Genomic DNA, 11,388 nt, shown 5'->3' with positions numbered 1-11,388 from the left:
TTCTCTCTTCTTCTCTATCCTTCTCCCTCTCTATCCTTCTCCCTCTCTATCCTTCTCCCTCCCTCCCTCTCTACTTCTCCCTCTCTCTCTCTCCTTCTCTCTCTCTCTTTCTCTACAACCTGGTGTGTATGGCTTCATTTCATCTTCATCATGGCTCGCCATTCGTCACTGATAAAAGAAAAGCCATTAAAAAGTTTCTGTTCTTTGTAACTTATGTGTCATTGATAGCCCCTGCGTGGGTGTACCTTTTGCCCTGTTGGCGTTAGAGCACTGTTTTTCCTTTTTTTTTTATTTTGCATTTTGTTTATCTGTGAAATTGATAGCCCCTGCGTGGGCGTGTTTTATTGCCTCTGTTTTATACTGTTTAAAAAATTAATAAAAACCATTGAAATAGAAAAAGTTTCTGTTCCTCATCTGAAATAGGTGCATAACATTCTCCATTCTTGTCCATGTCATTCATCTGGTCTTCCAGCTTTATCTTCTGTCTTGTCATGTCTCTGAAACCCTGTAAAAGAGAAAACAATGAAACCCACTGTTGGCAGAAATGCCTCCTGACTTCTGGGAACAATTTCCCCCTGTATGTATCCAAGTCCCTAGGACTGTGAGATATTCTCAGTCACCACTATGCATAAGCAAGGATATGGATTTTCCACTATTAGAATTGTGCAAACTCGCTTCTAAAAGTTTTATATGCGTCCCCTTATTTCACTTTCTGCCTGTTGCTATCCTCTTCTTTTTTTTTTTTTTTTTTCTTCACCATCTGCTTCCCTTTTCAGAGAGTTCACTTCCCATCCCATAGCCAAACAGGAAGTTAGAGGAAATCCCTGCAAGTGAAGGGAATCCTTTGGGGATCCCCAGGTCACCAGAACCAGGGTCCCCTTGGAAGATTCCCCTATATTACTTTTCTGGGGATCACCCATAATTTTGGGTTCTCTTTACTTTCACTTTCAATGTTAATAGTAAGCAGGACAGACATTGTGAATCTCTTTAACGGGTGCAGACAGCAATAAAAACTGGCAAGGGTTCTAACGCTCTCCACTTTATCCAAAACTAAAAAAAAGTTTGCCTTTAGTCTTACTAAGGTGTAATTCCAGGCTATATATGCTATATATAGGATATGTATATATATATTTTTTTCAAGCCATTTGCTTAATCTGGCTCCCCCGTGTCAGCCAGCGGCAGCTGCAAGGGAGAGGAGTGAGCACTAACAAAGGTTGGGCCATATGAACCTATGGTTGATGTTACCAGTCCCAGGCATTCCAGCCATTGCCGGAGCTCTTTCCTCTCCTTTTCAGCCGCTGCTGGCTGACACAAGAAAGACGGGTCACCTGACCTTACTGGAGCAGCTTGGAAATAGGTAAGTATGTACATCGTCCTTTTTTTTTTTTTACTTACCTTCCGACGTATGAAAACAGGAGGGCGTGCCTCCCCCGCTTCCACTTCCTACCAGTTTTTTATAACATTGAAAAATGGGTGATCTTGTATGTTGGAAACATGTTCTTTGCGCTTTTGTGGATCTTTGCACAGGAGCTGTAGGGGAACAAAATAGAAAAACATAAGATGACAGTTATGGCACAAAACTGCTAAAGTCTATTTATAGAGACCTGCGGCTTCCATTCTCCACACATCACAAGAAATACTCCCCACGGTGCTGGCAATTTATATCTTGGCAATAAAAAGCAAAGCATAGTCTGGAGTCTGCGATGTGTTCTCTGCATAATGCTGCAAAGAATGCTTGGTCATAGGTGGAGTGATGTCACATGACTTGTTTAAAGGTCATGTGACAGGTTTCTACCACCACCTTGCACACTCTTTGTTACAATTATTAGAATGAATGGGGCTTTGCTTTTTTCAGAGTCCCAAAGCAAATGAAGTTTAAACCGCATTTATAAAGCACACTGGCTCCTTGGATGAGCCTAAATGTCTACTTTCCCTGTCCCGCTGGGACTGTGTCATTACGTACCTTTTCCACAAAATCCTTGAAGTCGGGGTCAGTGGGGGCCCGGAAGAATGGCACACCATGTATTATACTCAGATCGCCGAAACGGCCACGGAAGGGATAAGCATTAAAGGCAGCCTCAAATAGTAAAATCCCCAACGCAAAGTAATCCGCAGCTCCAAAATATGGCAATTTGGAAAGCCTCTGTGGGGAAAATCAGAGCGATTAGGATGTTGAAATTTACGTCCTTTTTTTTCACACAAATAGAGCTTTCTTTTGGTGGTATTTGATCACCTGCGCGCTTTTTATTTTTCACGCTATAAACAAAAAAAGGCCAAAACGTTTGAAGAAAAACAATATTTTTTACATTCAGCTATAAAAAATATATAGTAAACTCAAAGTTGGTTATAAATTTAGGCCAAAATGTATTCTGCTACATGTTTTTGGTAAAAAAAAAAAAAACCCCAATAAGTGTATATTGATTGCTTTGTGTGAAAGTTATAGCGTCTACAAACTATGGTATAGATACTGCAATTTACGCCATTTTTTTGCTATACAGCGCTGTGCTAGTTTAACGGACAATTGTGCTGATCAGGAGAGAGAAGCTCTTCTGTCCCAATCAGCGTGTCCTGGAGCTGTCAGGGAACTAACAGAAAGCATAGCTACTGCAGCTGTGCTCTCTGTCAGCGATTGCCGTCGATCACCGGGACATAGCCGGTAACAACCATCTGTGACCCGGCGACTGACATCCGCGGCTGTGATCGGCGGGATAGGTAGGGCGGCGGCGCACCTCACGCGCGCCCCCTACCTGCTTAAAAACACACGTTTTAAAACGTGCTTTTGCCCAGCCGTGCCACCCTGCCGCCGTATTTCTACAGTGGCTGGGCGGCATGTGGTTAATAGTTGATAACATGAGAATTATGCTGACTGTTATTTACATCAATTATTTAGGTAAATGAGAAAATAATAATTTGGAACGGTGTAGAGCTGCAATCACTGTGAATGTTTGTTTGTGTTTTGGGTAGTGGTGCACCGAACCTGAAAGTTCAGGATGCATTTGGCATAACACCGAAACCAAAATGGACAGTTTAACCGCTTTCCCGCCGCCCTATAGTAGAACTATTACTACAGGGCGGCAGGGTTGCACAAATTTGCGTGTGTGCGTGTGTGTGATTTCCATTTCTGGGTAGGAGGCGCAGGTCTCTCCTGCCAGCAAGGACATGCTTGAGAAACACACAGCAGTATGTCTCCCTAGTAAAATAATCACAGCGCATGATGTAAAACAGCACACTGTTAACCCTTTTATCGCCCCATATGTTAACCCCCTTCCTGCCCAGTGTCAGTACAGTGTCAGTGCTTTTTATTACCACTGATCACTGTATTAGTGTCATTGGGATGTCAGTGGCAGTTAGTTCCCCCCCCCCAGTGTCAGAATGCCCGCCGCAGTCCTTCTATAAGTCGCTGATTCTTGCCATTACTAGTAAAAAAAAAAAAAAATCCAGTATATATACCGCCATTTGTGGACACTACAACTTTCATGCAAACCAATTAATTTACAATGTATTAAGATTTATTTTTTACTAGATATGTTTTATAGCAAAATGCCACCAAAAGAAAGCTCTATTTGTGGGGAAAAAAAGGACATAAATTTCATTTATGTACAGTGTTGCATGACCTCGCAATTGTCAGTTAAAGCAACGCAGCGCCATATCGCAACAAATGGCCTGGTCAAGAAGGAGGGTAAATCCTCTGGAGGGCAAGTGGTTTAAATATAGAAAATATACATATAGTAATATTATATTCGGCTTTTTAATTACTATCATGAATTTGAATACATTTATTTTAAGCACCTTTTCGTCTAATAGGCTGCTTTCACACTGAGCAGTTTTTGAAGTGCTTTCGTGTTTTTTAAAAGAAAAATAAAAAAGGCACAAGAAAAGCTTAAGAAAAATGCATCCTTTTAAATTCAGTGTATGATTTCACATCGGTCCATTGCGCTTCCCTTGCAGTGTTAAAATTCCTGCTTGCCACATTTTTGGTGCATATTTGCCGAGTAAAAAAAAAGCACCTGGCCTGGTTCGCGCCAATGCGTTTTTTTTTGCAGAAACGCACTACAATCCATTTAATATGGTTTCCTAGGGGACACGTTCACATCTATGCATTTTTAAGCTGCTGCAATTTTGGAAAGTGTCAGGACTTTTTAAAACACAAAACGTCATGTTTTTGGTTCAATAGACTTCAATAAAGAAACCGCATGCAGTGCATTTTTTTACACCTTTTTCACGTGGTTTTGATTCATTTTTCATGTGTTTGACTCATTTTTTGATGCATGCTTAGCCAGACCAGCAACAAGTTGGCCAAAAAAAAAAATTTGCAAACCAAATAAAAATGTCAAAAACGTGCATGCAAAAATACAAAAAGCACTGCAAAAAGGACAGAACTCTAACTGCATTGGTGTGAACCAGGCCTGAAATGCATCAAAAACATACCACAAATGCTCACATGCTGCATTGTTGTGTTATGCATCTTTAATCTGCCCAGCAGCAGGTTTTTCCCCCCAAAACATTTAAAAAAAAAAAAACGCGAAACGTATAAAAAATGCAAAACTGTACTGCAAAAAGTACTAGACAAAATGCAAACTGCACTGATGTGAACCAGGCCTGAAATGCATTGAAAACGCAGCAAAAACACACACATTTTGTGTTTTTGATGTGTTTTTAAACAGCCGAACAAGTTAGCCCAAAAAATAAAGCATTCAAAAAACACTAAACATATAAAAAAAAGTTTCAAAAACTTCCGAGCAGAAACGCAAAACGCACTGCAAAACAGACAAAATGCAAAAAACTACAATGGTGTGAACCAGGCCTGAAAAGAGAGATCCACTTACCTAACTCCCTATAGCAGATATACTGTTAGAGGGTGGCCACTGTGCAAAATCACGTAAATGTATGTGATTTTGCATTTCCGTGTAGGGGGTGCGCTTTGCCCTACCTGCGTTGCCATTGGTTGCAACGGATGTCAATCACCAGGTCTCGGCCGGTGATTGATTGCCGCTAAAGCTGAGAGGGGAAAGATCTGTGTGTGAACAATACAGATCTCTCTCCTGTCAGCATGAGAAAGCAGCATGTCTCCTTAGTAAAACAGCACACAGTGTAAGCACAACACACAGTTAACCCTTTAATCGCCCCATATGTTAACCCCTTCCTGCCCAGTGTCATTACCTTTTTATTAGCACTGATCACTGTATTAATGTCACAGGGGATGTCAATGGCTGTTTGTCAGTTCCCACTTAGTGCTAGAATGCAGTCCTGCTATAAGTCGTTGATCGCCGCCATTACTAGTATAAAAAATAAATAAAAATTCCAGTGTGTATACCACCATTTGTAGACGCTTTACCTTTCACATAAATCGGTTAATTTACGGGTTTTGGGATTTTTTTTTTTTAGCAAAGACATGTAGCAGAATACATTTTGGCCTAAATTTATGAAGAAATTTTATTTTTTTATTGGATATGTTTTAAAGCAAAAAGCCAAAAAATATTGTTTGTTTTTTTAATTGACGGTCTTTGTGTTTTTTGATACATTTTTTGAGTCACATGACCTATGACCCGCACCCTAAATGTGATAAAATCGCAGCAAATTTACTTTTTCCGGTGGCCATTACCGGCACCTTTTTTCCTATCAGCAAAATGCCAATAAAACTATTTTCAACCATTATATTTTGTCTGCTGATGATTTATCGGTGCATCCCTAGTTGGGGGGGGGGGGGTCAAGTTTCCCTTTAACTTCTGGCGGGGCACTAATTTATAGGCATTGCCATTGCTTCCACGGTTGCTGGCTCTTATCTGCCCCCTCCGGCACCTCACTAGTGACCATTTCCTGTTTTTATTATCCAGGTGATGCTGTAGTGCACCACAGAAATTCCAGTCTATCCCAGTCCCTTTTGATGATGAACTGAGAACACATGCTTGTCATACAAGAGAACAATTCCCAAATGTAACCACTGTAGTCTCCTTGTTATCTCTCACATACAGACCTCCTAATGTAAAAACAAAAATGTGTCATTTCTGAAATGAGAGGTTTCTTAAGGCCAACAATCCAATTCAAGCTTGTTTAGGAATTTTGTATATGATGAGTGATGGAGAAAGCTGTTGGTGAGAGGATATAAAGCACCACTGGGCTTCAGGAACTCTGGGAGCAGAGAATTACATAGAACTCTGGTTAAGGAAAACTGAGCGACCTTTCTCATTTTAGCTCAGTTGCAGAGTTTTGCGGAGGAACATTAGGGACTCTTTGACTGGTTGAACTTGTTGTCTGGAATTTTCCTTCTAGGAAAGAAATTCCTCAATCCTCAGTTTTTGAGCTATTAGGGCTTTTTTGTCTCATCCTTGAGTACAGAAATTTGTATTTTTGTATATCTTTGAGACGACTGCTTACATGGCCTAGTTTAAAATACTACATCACTCGACCGTTCCAAGTAGTTAGATTATTTAGCACTTGGTGTGAAAGAGCCCTTATACCTTTTTATGTGTTTTTGATCCTAACAATAATAAATACAGGGCTCAAAATTCAAAGTCCTGAACTACTAGCCAGGCCTTAAGAGTTACTCGCCACTAGTTGCCCCACCCCTAAACACGGCCTTGTAATTATCTCATGAAATGACACTGTTAAATGATTTATGCAGAGTAAAGTTACAAAAATAAATATATAATAACAACTTTACCATTAGCTCACAGTCCCTTTTTATATTTAGGCCTTGTAGTAACATTTGTAAGGATAATACTCAGATTACCAATAAACATTGATGTCACATTTTTTGGTGCAGCATACAAAGGAATGTTCATTGTTTCGGGGTGGAGCATACTGCAAACCCAACAACTCTCGAAATCTGAGAGTTTGGCATACCTATACTTACATTTAAAAAAACGACATCTTTTCGGTCATTGATCTTTTCTGCTCCTTTTTTATTAGTCCACTGTCACTTACAGTCCTATTGTTGTGACCATAGATTAGTGGCCATTCTTCTGGATGATAGTAGCAGTGACTAGCCCAGTAAGCCACTGAAAAAGTTATCACTGAGAGACAACCAATCAAAAGAATGTTCTTCCAAGCTGTCTCTGGATGAAGCAGCATTCTAAAGATTGGAGGACGCTGGTAGGTCTGTCCCCTTTCCTTGTTCCGTCTGTTTCTCCTGGTTCCTTGAAGGTTCCGGGATCCTCTTTACTCTAGAAGCATGTATCCAGACGTTGGAATCAGCAGTCACAGCTGTCGCTATGGTAGGTTCTCTGTACGGCAGATCTGTGGTCTTGTTTTTGTGAAGTTCCTTAACCTCTACCTGATCTCCTGGCTTGTATGGGTGGGTTGGACAATCTGTGGGAAGAGGAAATGAGAGCGACATCACCGTATACACCATTCAGCACCCTAATCAATTCCTGGAAATATCTTTCCTGGATTTATTGTAAATCACCTGACGTAACTACCAAAGGACCTCTTGTCCAGGGAGTGGGGAATGACCCGCCCATAAGAATTTCAAAGTGGGAAAGCTTGGTGACTTTATTTGGTATCATCCTCATCTCAGCCAGAACAGCTGGCTAGTACACTTCCCATCCCTTAAATGCCCCACCTGATGCCTTCCTTAGTTTTTCCTTCAGGGTTCTATTTGCCCGTTCTGCCTGACCAGAACTCTGTGGATGGTAGGGTATGTGGAACTTCCAGTCAATGCTCATCAGTTTGCCTACTTGTTGTGTAACCTTTGATGAAAATGCTGTTTTTTCGTGTGAGTCTATACTTACTGGACATCCCCATCGAGGGAAGATTTCTTTGCAATGGATTTTAGCAATGGTGCGTATCCTCTTTGTTACAAATGCTTCGGGCCAGCAACTAAAGCGATCCACTATCGCCTGCAGAAGCTTGCATCATACACTATTAGGCATGAGTGTGAAATCAATTTGAATTTCCTCAAATGGTCCACTAGGTGATTATGTCTAACCTGATTGGGGGTTCCAGCATTGTTTCTGATGCATGTAACTCACAGTGCTATTTGTTCTTGTGTCTGTTTAGTAAGATTTGGAACACAATCTTTTCTTTATTTCATCTTTCACTACCTGCCATCCCCCGATGTCCTATGCCATGGAATTGCGCTGTAATAAGAGGAGCGCTGTGCGGTACACGGGGAGGAGCCTGAACATGGCGGCCGAGGAGAGCGCGAGGCAGTAGCTTCCCGCTAGGCTCCGCTTCCCGACCTCCCCAGGGGCCCTCTAGATGTATGTTAAGGAGGGGCAGACTCACCGGAGTGCGGAAGGCATTGGTGGAGCAGCCGGAGAATCGGTGATGTGAGGAGCAGTGAGGTGGAGAAGGAGATCGATCCCCCCGAGCTTCACGTGACGACGAGCCGGGTTGCTGGGAGACGAGGTGACGAGGCGGGACCACGTGGTAAACCGCGGAGGATCACTGGGAGGAAAAGAAGCCGGCCGGCGTCCCGAGGAGAGCAGGAGGTGCTGGTTCGCTCCTGGCTTCGTTCCCCGGCTTGCTGTATGGGCTTAGACCCAGGAGACCCAGCTTGCTATTTAAGGATGGACCCCAAATAGAAGTGGGCTATAAAAGAAAGACCCAGGAGACCCGGAGGAATCCCCCTGAGGACTGAGCGTCTGAGGAAAGCCCTCCACCCGAAGAACGTAGAAAGAGAAGGGTGAGTGAGAACGGGTGGGGCTTACTGTGTGCTGTTATCCTTTGTGGCATAGAGGAGCAAGGGGTGAAGGAGAGGAGGGGGGGATTCCCAAGGGTCATGAAGTGGTGAAGAGAAGAGGACCAAGGAGACTTAGAAAAATAAAGTAAAAGGATAAATAGTAAGGCAAGGCTGGGTCGGGAAAGCAATTTTGCAAGGATTAATGTGGGGGGTGGAGCCTAACCCTGGCGGCTGACGAGAGCCAGATGTAGGAGCTCTCGGGCAAGCTCCTTCACCCACCTCCCCAAGCCCCTACCTGTGATGTGGAGCTGCGGTGCGGTGGTCCCCCTTGGATGGATGGAGGAACCCTGCGGGAGAGCTGAGTTGTGAGAAGGGATCCGGCTTCGGTGCTCGGGGTGAAGGTGTGTCGGGCAGCGGGGAGACAAGGTGGAGCGGTGCAGACACGTGACCGGCCGCTAAGCACCACTGGGAAACCAGGAAGCCGGCCGGTGTTTGGTGCAGAGAGAGAGGAGCTGATCGGCTGGTGGATCTACCCCTTGGAGCACGGCTGCCGACCTAATACCTGGTCCCCTGTTATAGCGCCGATAGTCTGGTGCCCTGCTAATAGGCTCACTGCTCGGAGCTCTGCATCCTAGCCTAGTGCTCAGAATCCTGTCAGCCGGTTTCTACCTGGAGCTCTGTCTGCCGGCTTGTTGGCTGGGATCTTGACCGTTGCTGGACTGCTGGGGGCTGTGCTGGTCGGTCCGTTGTTTGGGGCCCTGCTGGTTGGCCCATTGCTCTCAGTCCTGCTTCTGAAGGAGGAGAGACACGGGGGATTGGAGAGAGAAAGGAGGAGGATTTTTTTTTGGAGGAACCCCTAAAATGATCACACTGCCCAGATGAAGGACAGAGAGGAATGTTGGTCGGGCCCCGAGAAGAAGAGAGACACGAGCAGGGTGAGTGACTCTGACCGAGCCTCAACAAAATTATGTGCTTCCTGTGGGCTGTTGGGAGAGGCAGTGTGTGAGAGAAGAGAGGGGAGCCCCTTGAGTGGGAAATATAAAGTAGTGAAAAGGAGAAGAGGAAAAACGAATAAAAAGCTGGAAAATCAAATGAGTGGATAAGTAGTGACGTATATATTAATAGTTATCTCTCCTTAACCCCAGAGCCAATAAAGAAGAATAAGAGCAATAGAAGAATGAAAAATAAAAGTACAAAAGGAAGTGGGCTAAAAGGGACTCAGACTGGCACTATTAAAAAATACACTTCCCAGGGAAATATAACCCCAGAAAGGACTCAGGGCAAAAGTGGAAAAGGTGAAGTAGATCTAAGCCTGGAAAGTAGCCCTAGACTATCACTAGGCCTTGACATTAGCAGCCAACAAATATCGGCTAATATAGAGATGGAGACAGAGCTACAAATACCAAACAAAAAAGAAATGGCAGAAATGTTCAAAGATCTGGAGAAAACAATAAAACAAGAAATTGTAAATATTCGAAATGATTTGGGTCACCTTTTGGTGAGAGTGGAAGAAACGGAGGAAAAAGTCAAAAACCAGTCCCAAACTATTGCCGAATTGGAAAAAGAAATAATTAACATGAGGAAAGCACAAGAAAAATTGTTTTATAAGGCTGAGATACAAGAAAATAGGAATAGGAGGAGAAATATTAGGATACGTGGAGTCCCAGAGAATTCTAAAGGAGAAAATTTGCAAGAGATGGTCTGTAAAATATTAAATTCCATAATGGACAGTACTAATATGGAAAAAACTAAAATAGAAGGAATTTCTAGACAAGGAAAAATCCAAGGAAATTCGGGAAAAGATAGGCCACGAGATATACTTGTCAAATTCTGTGAATTCCTAGATAAAGATAAAATTTGGAAGAGGATAAAGGGAAAAGCAGTAATTATGTATGAAGGAAAGGACTTACAGATATATGCGGACTTGTCACCAGAGACTTTATGGAGAAGGAGAACCCTTAGACCTCTATTGGAAAGATTGAAAGAACAAAAGGTGCAATATAGATGGGGGACCCCTGAGTGCCTAATAGGATGGAGAAATGGAAATACAGCATATCTTAGGTTCCCAGAAGATTTGAAAAATTTTTGCGACAGACTCAATCTACAAAGAATGGAGATTCCTGGCTGGGAAGAAGAACACTGGGAAATTAGAACGAAAAGAAAAGAGGACTGGCAACTGGTTGGTGGGGGGGGGGCGGAGGGGGGGAGGGGGAGAGGGAGAGAGATAGTGTTTTTTTGTTTTTTTTTTTTTTTTTTTTTTCTCTCTCTCCGCCTTATCCCTTCCGCCCTCAAACCACTGTTATTGAGATATTTTGGTAGGATTTAGGGGTTAAGGGGGAGGGGGGGAAGGGGCGGAATGCTGCCCAGGGCTGGAGTTTTTCCCCTATAGATTAAATCAAAAGTGGATAGTATTACCACAAATGATTGGTAGGCAATCAACAGGCCTAAAAAGAGGGGAGGGGGAGGAAGGGGGGTGGGATGGGAAAATGGGTGGGAGGGGGGAGGGGAGGGGAGTTGGGTGGGACGGGAGCTGGGTGGGAGGGAGGGGAGGAGGTATTGGGTTAATACTCTGCATGACAGAAGGGACAAAGAGGAAGAGGCAATCTAGAAGAGAGATGGAGTTAATAGGGAAAGATGGAAGAAATACAGTTTATAACTTATAATGTGAATGGGCTGAGTTGTCCAGGGAAGAGATTTAGGTTGTTTAATGAGTTACATCATAGGGCGACGTCAGTGGTATTTTTACAGGAGACGCATTTTGAGAT

At 43.2% G+C, this 11,388-nt stretch overlaps 1 protein-coding gene across 1 annotated transcript in view; it reads right to left on the bottom strand.

Annotated features, from left to right (window-relative positions):
- Positions 1-260: 260 nt before the first annotated feature.
- Positions 261-11,388, bottom strand: part of LOC149455949 (protein kinase C delta type-like) — a 30,015-nt gene continuing 18,887 nt past the window's right edge. The window contains exons 7-10 of the mRNA XM_089685723.1: positions 6,854-7,308; positions 1,964-2,143; positions 1,396-1,530; positions 261-505 (exon numbers count right to left, since the gene is read on the bottom strand). The gene's annotated coding sequence lies outside the window, so the exon portion shown is untranslated. The remainder of the gene's footprint in view (positions 506-1,395; positions 1,531-1,963; positions 2,144-6,853; positions 7,309-11,388) is intronic.

Source organism: Staurois parvus, unplaced genomic scaffold, assembly GCF_062004578.1.
Source record: "Staurois parvus isolate SC_StPar_1 unplaced genomic scaffold, SC_StPar_1.0 ptg000381l, whole genome shotgun sequence".
NCBI lineage: Eukaryota > Metazoa > Chordata > Amphibia > Anura > Ranidae > Staurois > Staurois parvus.
This window is presented reverse-complemented; position numbering and strand designations above follow the sequence as displayed.